The following is a 15,783-nucleotide window of genomic DNA, read 5'->3' on the forward strand; positions in this document are numbered from 1 at the left end:
ATGAAATGTAGAGGTGGTCCCAGGCTGGAGGCTGTGGGTTGCCTGAGCACAGACTTCTTGGGCAGCTGTGGTACTGAGGCATCCTCCCGGCTCCAGTGGGGGCAGCACCCTTCTTGTATTCAGAGGAGTCCACAGTTGAGCCAGTGGCTATAAGCTTAGTGTTCTCTCTACCTCCTTCCAACATTCTGGTCGGACTGAGCTTTTTTTTTTTTTTTTTTTTTTTTTTTTTTTTTTTTTTTTTTTTTTTTTTTTCTGCTGAACGGCTTGAGGTGCATCCTGTGAATGAGCTGTCAAATATATATTCTGTAATTTCAGTGATTGTGCATATAAGTTAAGTGGTTTTTATAGTGGCATATAAAACTGGCTGGCACAGAACAAAGAAAATGGTGGAATTTATGCTAACAATTAACATTTTTTAATAGCTGTGAACCTGCACAATATTGGTGGCCACTGTGTTGATAATGTTTCAAAGTGATACATAAACTCCCTTAATAGTTAGGTCATGATGGGAAAATGCGTGAAATCTAATAAGTGAATTGCATGCAAGGTTTGGCCATATGAGTAATACCACCAGATGCACTGTGTTTCTAGCACATATGCTATTGTTTTGTTTTGTTTTGTTTTGTTTTGTTTTGTTTTGTTTTGAGACAGGATCTCACTATGAATTTCTGACTGTTCTGGAACTTACTATGTAGATCTGGATGGCCTAGAACTCACAGAGATCAGCCTGCCTCCATTTTCCGAGTGCCAAGCAAGATTGAACATGTGCCCCAGTGTGCTATGCCTGCTCCCCACTCCCTGCCTTTTTTGGTCGATGTGATAAAATGCCTGGACAAAACCAACTGAGAGGGAAAAGGGTTTCTTGCGGTTCATCATAGCAGGGAAGTCACAGCAGCGGAATGTGAGGGACTTGTAGTCAGGAGCTGAGAGCAATGGTCATGTTTGCTGAGCTCAGTTGACTCCCGGACAGAACCCATGAAGAGGTGCCACCCACATTCAGATGAGTCCTCCACTTAACTAACTGAAGAAGGAAGTACCCCACAGGCACCTCCGCAGGCTAATTTGCTCTAGACAGCTTTTTATTGGGATGCCTTTCCCAGGCGACTCTAGACTGGGTCAAGCGGACAATTAAAACCAACCATCAAAGCCCTCCTGTGTAAGAGGCTCTTTGCTCATCCCTCTCATTGAGCCTTTTGCTCTCTGCCCTCACACGTCTTGAACCCTGTTACTTCTTGGCATTCCTTGGAAACTCACCTTAGCTTCTGTACTGGATAATTCTGTCAACTTGGCACAAACTAAAGTCATCTGAGAGGAGAGAGCCTCAGTTAGGTAAACGCCTCCAAAGATCAGGCTGTAGGCAAGCCTGTGGGGCATTTACTTAATTAGTGATTGATGGGGAGGGCCCGGCCCACTGTGTGTGATACCATCCCTTGGCTGGTGATCCTGGATTCTATAAGAAAGCAGGCTGAGCAAGCCAGTAAACAGCACCCCTCCATGGCCTCTGCATCAGCTCCTGCCTCCAGGTTCCTGCCCTGTTTAAGTTCCTGTCCTGACTTCCTTTCATGGTGAACTGTGATGTGGAAGTGTAAGCCAAATAAACCCTTTATTTCCCAACTTGCTTTTTGGTCATGGTATTTCATTGTAACAGTAGAAACCCTAACGAAGACAGCTGCAGAGTCAAAGACAGATAAATATTTGGGATTTTAAAGATGGAACCCAGAACCAGGGATATAGTTCAGTGGTAAAGCACTGATCCCGCACGGGTCTAATAGCTAGTACTACAAAAACCAAAAATGGTGGCTGGTGGGATGGCTTAGCAAGTAAAGGTGCCTGCTGCCAAGCCTGATGGCCTAGTGTCCAATCCCAGAACCTACACGGTGGAAGAAGACTGACTCCCAACTTCCTTACCTGTGCCCCAGCACCAACCCTCCTTCAAATAAACAAATGCCCAAGTGATAAGTGAACAGACATGGAACCAGTAGGTGACTGTTATTCTGAAAGGAATTCAGGTTGTGGCTGGGGCTGTGTCATGGTTTTTTTTTCTCAGACAGAATAAGCTTTAGAACTGCTTGGTCTGTCAGTGAGAACTCCTTTCTCCATAGTGGGCTGTCAAGGGAGCACTCCTTTAAAGCAGCTTGGTGTTCTCTAAAGCTGCCAGGATGCACAGGGATCCTCCCGAGGCAGCCCTTTTGTGCATGGGAGCACCTGGCTGGGGTGAGGGCTGATGTTCTGATCATACTCTCAGCTCAGCTCAGCTCCAGCTCAGCTCCAGCTTCTTACTTCCCCAGAGAGAACTGGTGGCTTCTGTTTCAGGCAGTTCCATGTAGATGGAGTCTACCCTCCCTTGCCAGTTTTCACCCTGGGAGAGAGGTGCGCACATAATCACTGGGTACTGTTGACAGTATTTACTCTCAGTTTTACTCATTGCTAAGAACAATCCCATTTGGAGAGTAAACATCCCTCCACCTGTCGGTATAATGTCTCTATACCTGTCTTGCATGTTGCATTATTAATTTTCATTGTAGAAAAATCAGCTTGATCTCAGAGCCAAGTGTGATCTGGATCCTGTTCCTTCCTGTGTATGTTTTTATTCTCAGTGTATGTACGTTACCCACTCTGCCCATTTGCCATCATCCCACCAGGCCCATCAGGCTGACAGCTGCCTTGTTCAATTGGAACTTTGCTTGTGGAGTTCTTGCTTCTTTCCTGTATCTATCCTGCCCTCTCTGTCAAGAATAATTCTCTTATTCATAAGTGTGTGTGGTCATCCTCACAGCAAAGCTGCTTCCCTGCCTGGAGGAAGTCTAGTGTAGTGTAAGAGAATCCTTTCCTACCTACCTCTCACTGCTTTCTGGATCAATTATTTATTTCCTTGTGTAATTCGCATCCACTGAAGTGTGTGTTACCGTCGCCCCAGGCTGGCTCTCTTAGAAACACCTGGGTCAGCTGCCTTCTTCAGGGTGTAATTTAGTTAGGATCAACCGTTGTCTGAGAGTTTTTGCTTATTCGGCCTATTCCTGAACTTCTTAGCTACAGTTGTCTGATTCTGTGTCCACTCTGCTGCTATGCAGTAAGGGTTCTGAGTTTGCTGCTGAAGGGACAGCAGAATTCTGAGGCTGAGCCTTAGTGGTTCCTCTGGGGTCCTGGAATAAAGTCTTCTCCTTCATGGCTGACTTCTGCGAGCCCATGCTCACCCGTTTCTAACCTAAAGGCCCTTCTTAAAGAAGTGCTGATGTTTAGAGAGAGAGGAGCCAGGCTTGTGTGATGATACATTAGGGCAACGCTAGTTGTAATTCCTCCTGTAATGACTGGAGGGTTAGTACTAGGAGCACGGAAGCCAGCGGGCACAGGTAGACATGGGGGCTGGGTCCTGGTGTTGCCCTCTAGGGATGGCTAAGAGGTTGGTGTAGGGCAAGCCACCATTCTGAAAGCCTGAAGAAGTAGCTTGAAATTAGGGTGACTTTGTCATATCAGACAAGGGTCTCCTGCCGAATAGCAGGCTTCTAGTTGGCTAGAAGCAAACACTTTAGGTGAGGGCTGGGTCCTATGTTTCCAGCTCTTACTGAGCACCACAGAGCGCTTCTGCCTTGTGAAGTCCGTACAGCAGGGTCTGCCCTAGGCTACTGAGTGGGAGCAACAAGGAACAATCATTCTTGGTGCGACCTTAAAAGATGATTTTAGTTTGCTTTTTTTGAGACCAAGCTTTGCTGTGTAGCCCTGTCTGGCCTGGAACTCACTGTGTAGCCAAATCGTGCTCAACTTGCAGCCGTGCTCCTGGTGGTGCAATCTTTCTGGTGCTGGGGATCCAACCCAGGGCACCTACAAGCACTCTACACTGACCAGTTCTCTTTCTTACGAGCGAGGCTTGCTGTGTAGCCCAGGTTCCACACGTGATTGCTCTGCTCGCCTCAGTCTCTTGAGCAGCAGTCTTACTGCGAGATACTTACTTCTCAGATAGTCTTACTGCGAGTCTCTAAAACTGTAGAAGTAGAACATACTCTTTAGAGACTTCCTACAGGGAAAACAAATGTTTATAAATTCTGCTCATCCACTGTTACTCCTCCATTCATTAATAGCTATCCGAGTTCAAGGTCAGTTCACTGAACAGGTCTGTTCATTAGTAAGACTTTGCATCAGGGGCTAGTGGGTAAATGGCATGTCTTTAAACATGGTTATACCTCAACCTCAGTACAATTGGTCAGGGAAGGTAAATTATAGTCAGGAAATAATTTTATTAAAAATATCCTAAATTTTATCAATAAAATTAATTTTAACTCCAAATCTAGTTTTTGGTTCCAGTGACATTTTAATACATGAAATCTGTTAAGAAATGTATTTTAATGCGAAGCTCACTCTTCTGTCCTTAACCACACTCAAGTTTGTATTATTATATGTAAGTGGGACGTTCATTTGATTGGATTCATTCACCAACAGGCTGTTCTGTAAGCACCTCATGACAGTGTCCTTGAGCCGTAGCCTCTTCTAGACATCAAGGATAAGGAGGTGTAGTCTCTGTGACATTTATGAGGCTAAAATGTCCCGCATTGATGAATGTCAATCAGCATTTTAAAACTTCCTATTGGTTCTTTGTGAGTTTCATATCTTGCCCTCCAACCCACCCATCTCCCCACCCTTGTACCTACCTTCCACCCTTGCAACCTCTCTTGCAACAGAAAAACAATCTCGTTGTGGAAGCTGCAGCGTGTCAGCGTGTCACAGCGTGTCACCGTGCTCCCACAACATTCCCTTTGTCCACATTTCTTTGCTCGAGAATGCTCATTGCAATGAGTCATTGGTCTGGTGTGAGGCCTCTGGCTTCTGCTGCTCCACCAATACTGGAACCTCCCTGGGACTCCTCTTGGATATCCTGTTGTTACCCTGTGTCATGGAGAGCCTGCAAGATTGAATCATGCACTCCAGGAGTTCATGTTGGAGTGGGCCAATTCTCAAAGCCTTGGATGGGGCTGGAGAGGTATCAAGAGATCAGCTTGTTAACCCTCACACCCTGGGGCTAGCTTACCAGCAACCACCGCAACCAGGGCCAGCTCTCCGTTTCCGCCCAGGTGAAAGGCAGGCCTCGCTCTGCCAAGCATTGCAGCTAGTGAGGGATGTGGCCCGTTCCTCCACTCTCATAATCTAGGACCAGCTCTCCTGTTTGCCATCGATGGTGAGGGATGAGGGAGGGGAGGAGCCTATCTCTCCCTCATCCCTGCCTCAGCCTAGCAGACAAGAGGCAGGGCCAGCTCTCCTGTGCTGCTCAGGCAGGACACAGGGCCTGCTCTCCTGAGTACTGTAGCAGATGAGGGGGACAGCCACCCCTCCAGCTCTGATGACCTCGGGTCAGCTTTCAGTCTGCCGAAGGTGGCAAGGGGTGTGTGTATGGGGGGGGGGGGAGTCTCTCTTGCCCATGTCACCATAGGGCAGACAGGTGGTGGGGCCTGTTTTTCCATGCTCACCCATGCCCCTGCCACCAGGCTCAACTCTGCTGTGCTGCCCAGGAGAAGTGGAGGGTCCACTCTCCAGAGCGCTGCAGCTGGTGAAGGTCTGGGCCAGCTCTTTTGCTTCCATGACCCTGGGCCAGGTTTCCCACCTGCTGCAGGTGAGGGGGGGAGGAAGTGATCACTCCTTTGTCTACTACAGGAAGACAAATGTAGGGCCAACTCTCCCACAGTCTCAGTGCTGGCTCACCTGCAACTCCCACAATCTGTCCTCTGGAGTACTAGGGGCGGGGTCTGCTCTCCTGCCTCTAGACCAGCTGTCCCACAATTCCATGGTGAGGAGTGGGGTCAGCTCTGCACAGCTCTCTGACAGCAACCTGTCCCCGAGTAGCAGCCCAGACCAGGGACATCTGCCTGGTCTTTGGTAACAGAACCCTGTTGCTGCAGGGCCATCAACCCACACATGGCCCCTGGTGGTAGCATGGGCCAGGACCCTACCATGGTCCCAGATGGCGTCACCAGCTACTCATATCAGACCGTTTTTTCACTACCTTCAAGTCTCCAGTTCTGCCTGTCTCTGTTGTGCCTACTTACTTGCTCCTGGACAGGGGTCATCTTGAGCACTGTCTGCCCTCTGGGCATGCACAGCACTGGACTGGTTTTCATCTCAGGCTAGATCCTTGTTTGGGCCCCATGGCGCCAGTCTGGTGTTCATCTGGTCTCCCTCCTTTCCCAGCCTGCCCGAGTGTCCACCTGATCTGTTTTGGGCTCACTCCTGCCAGGGGCTGTGGTTCCAGGCAGGGTTCTTCTGGTCTTAGGCTTGCTTCTCAACTGGGAGACTCTCTGTGCCTGACTGGTGCCAGACTGGGGGCTGTCTCAGGCTCACCCTTTTTCAGGGAGGGCTAGGCTACTAATCACACAGATATCCATAGGTCAGAGTAGTGTGTGTGGACATGGCCACCTGCTGACGCTGCGTGACAGTGCGGCCACATCTGCAGTACCTCCAGGGGCAGCAGCCATTATCATTTATACTGAATATTTGTTAGAGCTGATTTATAAAAAAGGAAGTCTTCGTGCTACTTTATCCTGCTGGTTTATCTTTTATGGTATTAAAGTCTTTATGTTCTGTGTACACGAAAGAGCTATGGCTCACACGAACCAGATGAAACAGATCTTTAGAAAGGTTAGGAGACAAACCTAGATCTTTGGTTCCACGTGGGCCTTCCTTCTACTCTACTGAATGCTGACGTGGCATGATGACATTGTACTCACAGGCACGGCAGTGGGCGCATGAGGCAGTGGTGACTTTACTCAGACACAGCTGCACCCTACACTGCGTGCTCATGTGCTTCTCGTGGAAGGCAATGGTAAAATTACTAGTGCTTATTTTAGATTGGAAGTTGAGAATCACTTAACGTTTTGTTTTTTCAAGACAGGGTTTCTCTGTGTAGCCCTGGCTGTCCTGGAACTCACTCTGTAGACCAGGCTGGCCTCGAACTCAGAAATCCGCCTGCCTCTGCCTCCCAAGTGCTGGGATTAAAGGCGTGTGCCACCACTCACTTAACTATTTCTTAAGTTGGAGAGATGGCTCAGTGGTTAAGAGCATTATCTGCTCTTCCAGAGGACCCAGGTGTCTGTAACTCCAGTTTCAGAGGATCTGACACTCTCACACAGACATACATGCAGACAAACCACCAATGTACATAAAATAAAAATAAAAAGAATTAAAGTCTTAGAATAAAGGATTTGCAAGCTTGAAGACTATACAAGTGAGGAGCAAACTGGCTGATAATAAGGCTGTAGAGGGGAGACCGACTTTACCAGCAGTAAGTAGTTCTCATATTCAAGGGTCGTGTGTGTGTGTGTGTGTGTGTGTGTGAGAGAGAGAGAGAGAGAGAGAGAGAGAGACAGACAGACAGACAGACAGAGACAGACAGACAGAGGAGAGGGAGGAGAGACATCTTGCTGTTTAGCCTAGACGAGCCTTAAAGCTCTCAGTCCTTTTTCCCCAGCCTTGAGTGCTGAGAACAGACATGTACTACCACCGTGTCTAGCTGTGTGTGCAGGCATGCACATTCATGTATGTGTGTGTGCTTGTAGACCCCACCCTCTTCCTAGTCCTCCTCCTCCTTTTTCTTCTCCTTACAGAGTCTCACTATGTAGTCCCAGCTGTCCTGAATTCACTATGTAGACCAGGCTGGTCTCAAACTCACAGAAATCTTCCTGCCTCTGCCTCTCTAGAGCTGGTAATAAGGGCACTGTACCTGGAGGGTCTTCTTTTCAATGGATGCTGCCCCATTGGTTAACTACTCCTTATGCTTTGGACTTCAGCAGTTGCAGCTCAAGGTGGGAAGGCACATTAACTTAGGCTGAACTATGTCTAGGACTGTCAGATTCATGCTATTACTGACAGCTGTGCCAGAGATGAAGCATGAGATAATTTTGTTGATTACCACATTTCTTCTTGACCTAGTTAGATTCATGCTAGGCAGTCTGGCTGTTTTAGAATGTTGTAATACATCTACATAGTATCTTACAATTTGTTTCTTACACATTTGCTTCTCATAATAAACCTGTTGAGTGAGAGGACATGGCTGTTTTTGTATCACACGAATAAACCAAACTAGAAGGTAGTATGACAGTATATTTAAGAATACTTGTTATTTTATATGAATTATATGAATCAGACTGTAAGACCAGAACTACCAAGTTTTTCATTTTGCTTTACTTTTTTGAGACATAGGGTCTCTTGTAGCATAGGCAAGCCTCAAACTTGCTATGAAGTTAAGGCACACCTTGAACTCTTGATTCTCCTGGGGTTACAGGTGTGTACTGTTCTCTCCAGCCCAGTTCTACCAATTACTAACATAGTAACATTGTAACAGTTTTCTTTAAGCTGTCCACTCTCTGTCTCTCTCTGTCTCTGTTTGTATCTCTGTCTCTCTCTCCCTTTCTCTGTCTCTGTCTCTCTCTGCCTCTCTCTTTCTCTGTGCATACATGCATGCATGTGCCATGACCTATGTGTGAAGGTCAGACTACAACTCATAAGAGTCACTTCTCCCCACTATGTGGGTACTGTGGACTGGAAGCAGGCTTGGTGCAAGCACCTTTACTTTCTGAACCATCTTTCTGGTTTATATTAATGTATGTCTGCTGCACACAGAGGCCAGAAGAATGCATCAGCTTCCCTGCAACTGGAGTTGTGGATGGTGCAAAGTCACCATGTGGTGCTGGGAAACAAACCTGGGTCCTCTGCAAGAGCAACAGGTGCTCTTAATTGCCGGGCCATCCCCCCAGCCCCACCTTACCCTGATTTTTGAGAAAGGTTTGTCTTTGGAACCTAGGCCTTTCTGATTAAGGCTGGTTGGCCAGTGGACTCTATGCATCTGCTTATTTCTGCTTCCCCAGTGCTGAGATTATAGGCACCTCCCACCATGCCCAGCTCTCATGCTTGTAGGGCAGGCACTTTACCAACTGAGCTGTCACTCCAATCCCAGGACCGGTGGACAGTTTGAAAAGTAGTGAAGAATAAAGTATGTTTAAAATAGTGGAAACAGGTACTTGTAAAAATGATTCAGAAATTAAGAGTACAGGGTACTCTTCTATAAAAGCAGGGTTTGATGCCCATCACTCGGGCGATGGCTCACAACTATTTGTAAGTCTGGTTCCAGGGGACCTGACATTCTTCATCTGGCTTTCACAAGTGCAGGCATGTATGTGGTGTGCAAACATACACTCATAGACATAAAAATAGTGGAAGCATGTAGTAGGCACACAACATGTATTTGGTTAGATCTCATTTTATTATTTAACAAAACAAAACTTCAGAACTCCTTTGTGCTGGGCATCAGGAACACACAGTAATCTTATATCTGAGCGGAGGTGTTAGAGACTGTATTTATTGGTGTCATGTGCAAAGTGCACATGTGTGTTCAGAATCAATGCTGCAAATAATATGTTAAGCACTGCCAAAACACCTGGGATTTGAAAAGCAATCGATTTTGAATTGATTTTTGATCATTGCATGCTCGAAACCCTTTTCCTGTTGCCTTCCTCCCCCTTTAACAGTCTCTACGTTTAATTGTGTTATCCCTGAGGGATTTCAAACTTCAGTTAGAGAAGCTGTGCTCTGGTGGAATCACATTTCAATGGGAGAAATGCTAATCGGGTTGCTAAGAATTTTATGGAGAAACAAGACCTTTGGGAAAGTAAAGTGGGACCCTGCTTGAGAAGGGAGTTGTCAATCAAGACGCCATTTCACAAGGAGTGACATCTGATCTGAGACCTGAGTGACCATGTAACTACATGAAGCTTTAAGGGAGAGGGGAGGGCTGATGGTGGTCTGCTGTGGAGAGGTGCAGAGACAGATGCTGTGGGGCTCTAAGGCTGGGCGGTTTTCTACAGGTAGCGATTTGAACAAGGCAGTTACATGTTCAAGTTAGGCCAGGCGCAGTGAAGGAAACAGCAGGCATTTTTTTTCTTGCGGTCATTTAAAGCCAGCAATTAGCACAGGGCTCAGCATTGCTGCTTGTCTGTTCTGCTCTAATCTGATAATGGGTGGTGCTTACCATGTATTCTCAGCAGTCATGTATGAAACAGCAGGGTTCTTATTATCTGTGAAGGAACCTCTTCTAACTGGATAAGAGGGCTAGGCTAGAGGTAAACAGACAACATCTGAACCTTGGTAATAAACTAGGGATTAGGTAGTAGAGGAGTGGAGGGGAAAGCAAGCTCCCTGAGTCCATGAGGATAGGGATGCTGTTGACCATGGCTCCTTCCCTTGCTCAAGGCCAGCTGTGGCTGGGCCATGCTCAACTCTCCCTGATCACCTGGGGGATGCAGGCGGGGCTGCCCTGCTGCTGCTTTTGCTCTAAGGTCTTAAACTCTCAGTTTTCTAATCTCCACCAAGGTGGCTGGGCAGAGACCGTGAGTCCCCTCTGCAAGGGCTCCAGGTCCTCAGAAGTCTGCTCCTTTGAATCACCCAGGAAGTTTAGATATTAGGTATTAGAATTGATCCATTGGCCTCGTAGTGATATGTATAAGTATTACAGTAACAATTTATTGAGTGCTTACTAAGAACTAGTTCCAAGTCTTATACCCTGTTATTCTATCATTGTTTCCTGTCTTAGCTGCAAAGAAAATGAATTATAGAGAGGTAAGCTAATCTCCGAAGGTCTGACAGTTGGTGAGTGATAGCAGCCTTCAAAACCATGTTTAATCACCCAAGAATCATGTTCGTAACTTTCTTTGTAATCATATGTTCAATGATTTTTGTTGGCTGTTTGATGTTCTGGTAGGAGAAACGGTACTCTTTCTTATCGAGAAAGAAGCTTGCTGGATGGAGTAACAACTGGCTTATTTAAAGAAATATGAGCCAGGCACACAGGGTGCTCCAGTCCTGAATCCTAGAACTAGGCGATGGATGAAGGAAGATCAGGGGTTCAGGGCCATCCTGGGCTACGGAGTGAGTTTGTGGCCTGGGTTACACAAGGACAAGTCTTAAAACAATGATGGCTGGTGAGATGGGTTAGCCGGTGAAAGAAAGCTTGATGAAGTGATTCCCAGAAGTAGAGGACTGACTGGAAATTCGTCCTCGAAGCTTCACATGTTTGTCACGCCATGCCCATTCTCTGTCTCTGTCTCTGTCTGTCTGTCTGTCTCTCTCTCTCTCTCTCTCCCCCTCTCTCTCACATACTCACACACACACTCACACAGTAATAATACATAAAATTGAAAACTTTAAAGAATGACTTATTTTTATTTTATGTATGAGTGCTTTGCCTGCATGTATGATAAGTATATAGCATACATGCCTGATACCCAAGATGGCTAGAGAGGGTACTTGATCCTCTGGAACTGGAGGTATGGATGGTTAGAAACTGCCCAGTTTGTTGGGAACTGAACCTCTACAAGAATAGTCAGTGCTCTTAACCACAGAGCCATCTTTTTTAGTCCCAGAAAAGTATTTTTAAATCAATAAACAGAAGAAATATAGAAGTCAGTTTTGTAGCACAGGCTACAGGCATATGTTCTATGTTCTGAAGTGTCATCTGTAGGCCACAGTTGTGCGGTGCGTTAAAGAAGCCTGGTTACTGAACTGAGAACTTGCTTTTCTTTCTTCAAAATAAGCGTATTGTAGCAGGGGCTTTAAGACGACAGACTGTGGTATCTCTTCAGTTTTCTTATCGTCGTCATTAAATAGTAGTAACGGTCTGAAAATCAAGAAAAATATTCACCCTGACATTTTAAGTACTCATTTTCAGATCAGTTTTGTCTGTGTACATATAATTTACAAATGATCATAAGATATGCACTCATTTCTTATTTAGTATTTTTTAAGATAACAGACTTTGGAGTTAAGCAGCCTCCAGGAGAAAGGACGAGACTGGGCCACTCGAAGGTTACAGGGCATTAATAATTGATTGGGTGATGCTTCCTGCTGCCCACGTCAGTTTTGGATCTGGCCTTGGAAGGAGTAGCTGTGTGTTTGGACGTTGGAAAGTTCATCTTTCCAGTCTGTCAGACTTCCAAGAAAGCCAGAGGGAAATGGAAAAATACAGTGATTGAGAGCTCCTGTGAGACTAATGAGCTGTTGGAGCCGGTAGAGAAGAGGAGGAGCTGGGAAGAGCGGCTCCCCCATGGGCCTTTTCATTGTAGTTACATTTTAACAAATGAGCGGTGCTGCACAGTTCATCAGAATTGCCAGTAGTTTAGTCTTGTCGATGGCTTTGTGGCTAATAATTTTATCAGGGTGCAAGAACAAAATACTTGACAAATACTATTTTTTGTGCTAAAACTGTTACTCTATATTTAACCTAGGGTTATAAATTATAACCCTACATATAATAAATAAATACTTCATTTCTAAGGGTGGCTTTAAAGTTTCAAACAGATCTGACTGTATACTGACCATTAAGTGTTCGAATGCTTCTACGATACAACCCTCAGGATGAAATCCCATATTCAATACTGCCACTGATAGTTTCCTTTATCCAAGTTATTGTCTTTATGTTTTTTTTAATTTTAAAGAAGTGTGTGTGCGCTCGCTTGTGTGTGTGTGTGTGTGTGTGTGTGTGTGTGTGTGTGTGTGTGCGGGAGGGAGGGAGGGAGGGAGAGAGAGAGAGAGAGAGAGAGAGAGAGAGAGAGAGAGAGAGAGAGACATACATGCACATGTACATATGGTATGACTCTCTATGGGCCCTGGAGGTCACGGAGGCCAGAGGAGGGTATCTTTATTTTCTTGAATCAGGGTCTCTCTGTAAACACTCCTGTCCCTGCTCCCTGCACCCCACAGCTGTGTACAGACATGCAGGTAGCCATACTTAGCTTTTTACATGGACTTGCAGAATTTGAATGCAGATCCTCATGCCTGCATGGCCAATGGTGTTTTCATCAAGCTGTCCCAATTCTAACTCAGCACTATCCAGCAGATAGTCGGGCGTGTGAAGCACTAAGAACATGAAGACCATCTAGATGATGGCTGTCTTGGTATCCTGACAGGGCTGTTTGTCAGTGGTAACATCTTGAGCAAGTTACTTTCTCTCTGCACCTTGGTTTCCTTAGGCAAAGAAGATGCTGGTTATCTGGTTATGCTGGCTCCTCCCAGGGCTCCAAGGATTAAAGGATTTATATTTGTAAAATAGCACCTGCCTTATGATAGTAGACCACAAGACGAACCAGATGTATTTTTTCCTAATAATGAAGTAATACATTGCTAAATATGTGTAGAATTCAGTAAATTGTTATTGGCTGCCTTCTGAGAGTACCAACAATGTTTCATGCAGGGAGGCAGATCTGGTCTTTGAACCTTTAATTAGTTGTTTCCTTCATTAGCATGGTTTGCTTAGAAGAAAAATCCCTTGATCATTCTTCTGTGATTTATTTGGTGAATGGATCTTCAGTGAACTGTGTGTTTGTTCTACTACCTAACTAGCTCCGTGGCCATTTGGAGGATTATTTAGTCTTTGTGAACATCTCCTATCTTGCCAGTTAATACTTGTTTTGCAGGATTGCCACAAAGATTTCATGGCATCTGTATATGCAAAGGCAATGGCTGTGTGCCTGGCCCTCTGGGGAGTTTGGGGAATATCTTTTCTGTTCGTTTTAAGATCTAACATTGTAATGAAATTCATGCTTCCCCACTCCCTCTCCAGTTGCTTCAGGGAAGAAATCCAGGAACATTACAGGGCTTGTCTCAAATCTCTGAAAAGCCATGTGAGCAAAGTAGGTGCTCTTGCCAGACTCACGCCTGTAAACATCAGCCCATGGCAGTCGAAGCAGAAGGATTTCTCAGAAACAAAACAAAACAAAACAAAACAAAACAAAACAAACAAAACAAGCAAAAAGAAAAGAAAAGAAATAGTAAAGCAGAGTGAGCACACTGCCTCCATTTTCCCACTTTAAAGCAAGTTTGGGAGATGTTGCTGTGTCTGTCGGGCTCATGGTGATGGCATTTTGACATGCTTTTTGTCATTTTACTGTGAAATACAACCTACATATGTATAGGAAGGTATAAAAACATGCATATATACTTTCAAGAATGATGATGGACGTCTTTATCTAGAATACATTGTGGTGTTGGAGGGATGATGGTTCAGCATTTTTAATAATAAAATTTATTTATTGAGTGATTGATTGTGTATTTTTCTATACAAGTACGTGTGAGAGTTGGGCTCCCAGCACCCACACTGGGCAGCCCACAACTGCCTGTAATTCCTGCTCCAGGGAATTCCAGTCCCATTGGCTTCCAGGCACCTGTACTCATGTGCATATACCTCCCCGCCACAGAAATGCATACAGACATATAATTAAAAATAAAACTTAAAAAAAAATTGCCAACCCAACCATATCTAAGATATTTTCATACCATATATTTGTGAAAGTGTGTGAGTGGAGGCTTTAAGGTATGCCAGTAGAGATTGGTACACCTTTGTCTAAATCCTTAGACTACTAATAAAAAGTTTTAAGATATTAAAATTTACAGCTCGGATTAGGATTATAGCTCAGTGGTAGGAGTGCCCTAAGTAGCATGAATGAGGCCTTGGGTTCAATTCCTTACAATTCACAAAACAATCAAAACCAATGAAATTATGCTTGTCCCTTGATAAATAAACCTTTATAGCAAAATTAGAAAATACATAGTTTAGAGTATATTAAATAATTGAAATCAGTAAAATCTGAAAAGATGATGGAATTTAATTACCTAATATATATATTTTTTTGTTTTTAGTATGCTTATATTTGGATGAGTAATAAAAGTAATAAAAGAGAGTGTAAATTGTGTAGTTATCCTATAAAATTAGTTTTAAACCAGTGATTCTCAACCTGTGGTTACAACTCCCTGGGGGGATGTTGAATGATCCTTTAACACAGGGATTGTCTAAGGCCATCTGCATATCAGATACTTACATTACAATTCACAACAGTAGCAAAGTTACAGTTATGAAGTGACAACAAAAATAATTTCATGGCTTGGGGTCACCATAACAGGAGGACCTGTATTAAAGGGTCACAGTATTAGGAAGGCTGAGAACCGCTGGTTTTTGACAGACCATCTGGTATGATGCTGCATACCCTAAGTTCTAGCACTTGGGAGGCAGAGACAGGTGAATCTCTGTGACTTCCAGGTCAGCCTGGTCTATTAACAGTTAGTTCTAGGCCAGCCAGAGACTACTGTGAAATTCTGTCTGTGGTGGTTTGAATATGCTTGGCCCATGGGAAGTGGCACTATTAGGAGGTGTGACCTTGCTGGAGGAAGTGTGTCATTGTGTAGATGGGCTTTGAGGGGTCTTCCTATGCTCAGGCTCTCCCAGTTTGGATCTCACTGGCCTTTGGCTGCCTAAAAAGGATAGTCTTCTGTCAAATGCCTTCTGATCAAGATGTAGAACGCTCAGCTCCTCCAACACCATGCCTGCCTGCACGCTGCCATGCTTCCCACCATAATGATTAATGGACTGAACCTCTGAATCTCCAAGCCAGCCCCAATCAAATGTTGTCTTTATAAGAGTTGTCCTGGTCATAGTGTTTCTTCACAGCAGTAGAACTCTCTAAGACACCATCTAAAAGAATAGCTTTTATTTCTGTGAAATCACCAATTATGTCACTATTAAAATGACATTTTGGTGTTCTAGTAACAGGACCTGAGGATTTAAAAATTTGATCAGCATAAATAATCTGAATAAAAGCACAATACCATTTACATTAGTACCTGCAGTGAAATACTTAGGCAGAGGTATATGAAAATATCTATAATCTCTGTATGAGGAAAACGGGTAAACATTATCAGAGAACCAAATAAAAGCAGAGATTTTCCCATAGTCATAGGTAGATTTAATATCATCAACTC

At 44.7% G+C, this 15,783-nt stretch overlaps 1 protein-coding gene and 1 pseudogene across 1 annotated transcript in view; one reads left to right on the forward strand and one right to left on the reverse strand.

Moving 5' to 3' along the window:
* The window catches only part of Slc16a10 (solute carrier family 16 member 10), a 99,041-nt gene that overhangs the window by 24,844 nt on the left and 58,414 nt on the right, over nucleotides 1–15,783 (forward strand). The gene's annotated exons all lie outside the window — the stretch shown is intronic.
* On the reverse strand, nucleotides 6,345–6,452 carry LOC117724975 (small nucleolar RNA SNORA17; annotated as a pseudogene).

Source organism: Arvicanthis niloticus, chromosome 20 (assembly GCF_011762505.2).
Source record: "Arvicanthis niloticus isolate mArvNil1 chromosome 20, mArvNil1.pat.X, whole genome shotgun sequence".
NCBI lineage: Eukaryota > Metazoa > Chordata > Mammalia > Rodentia > Muridae > Arvicanthis > Arvicanthis niloticus.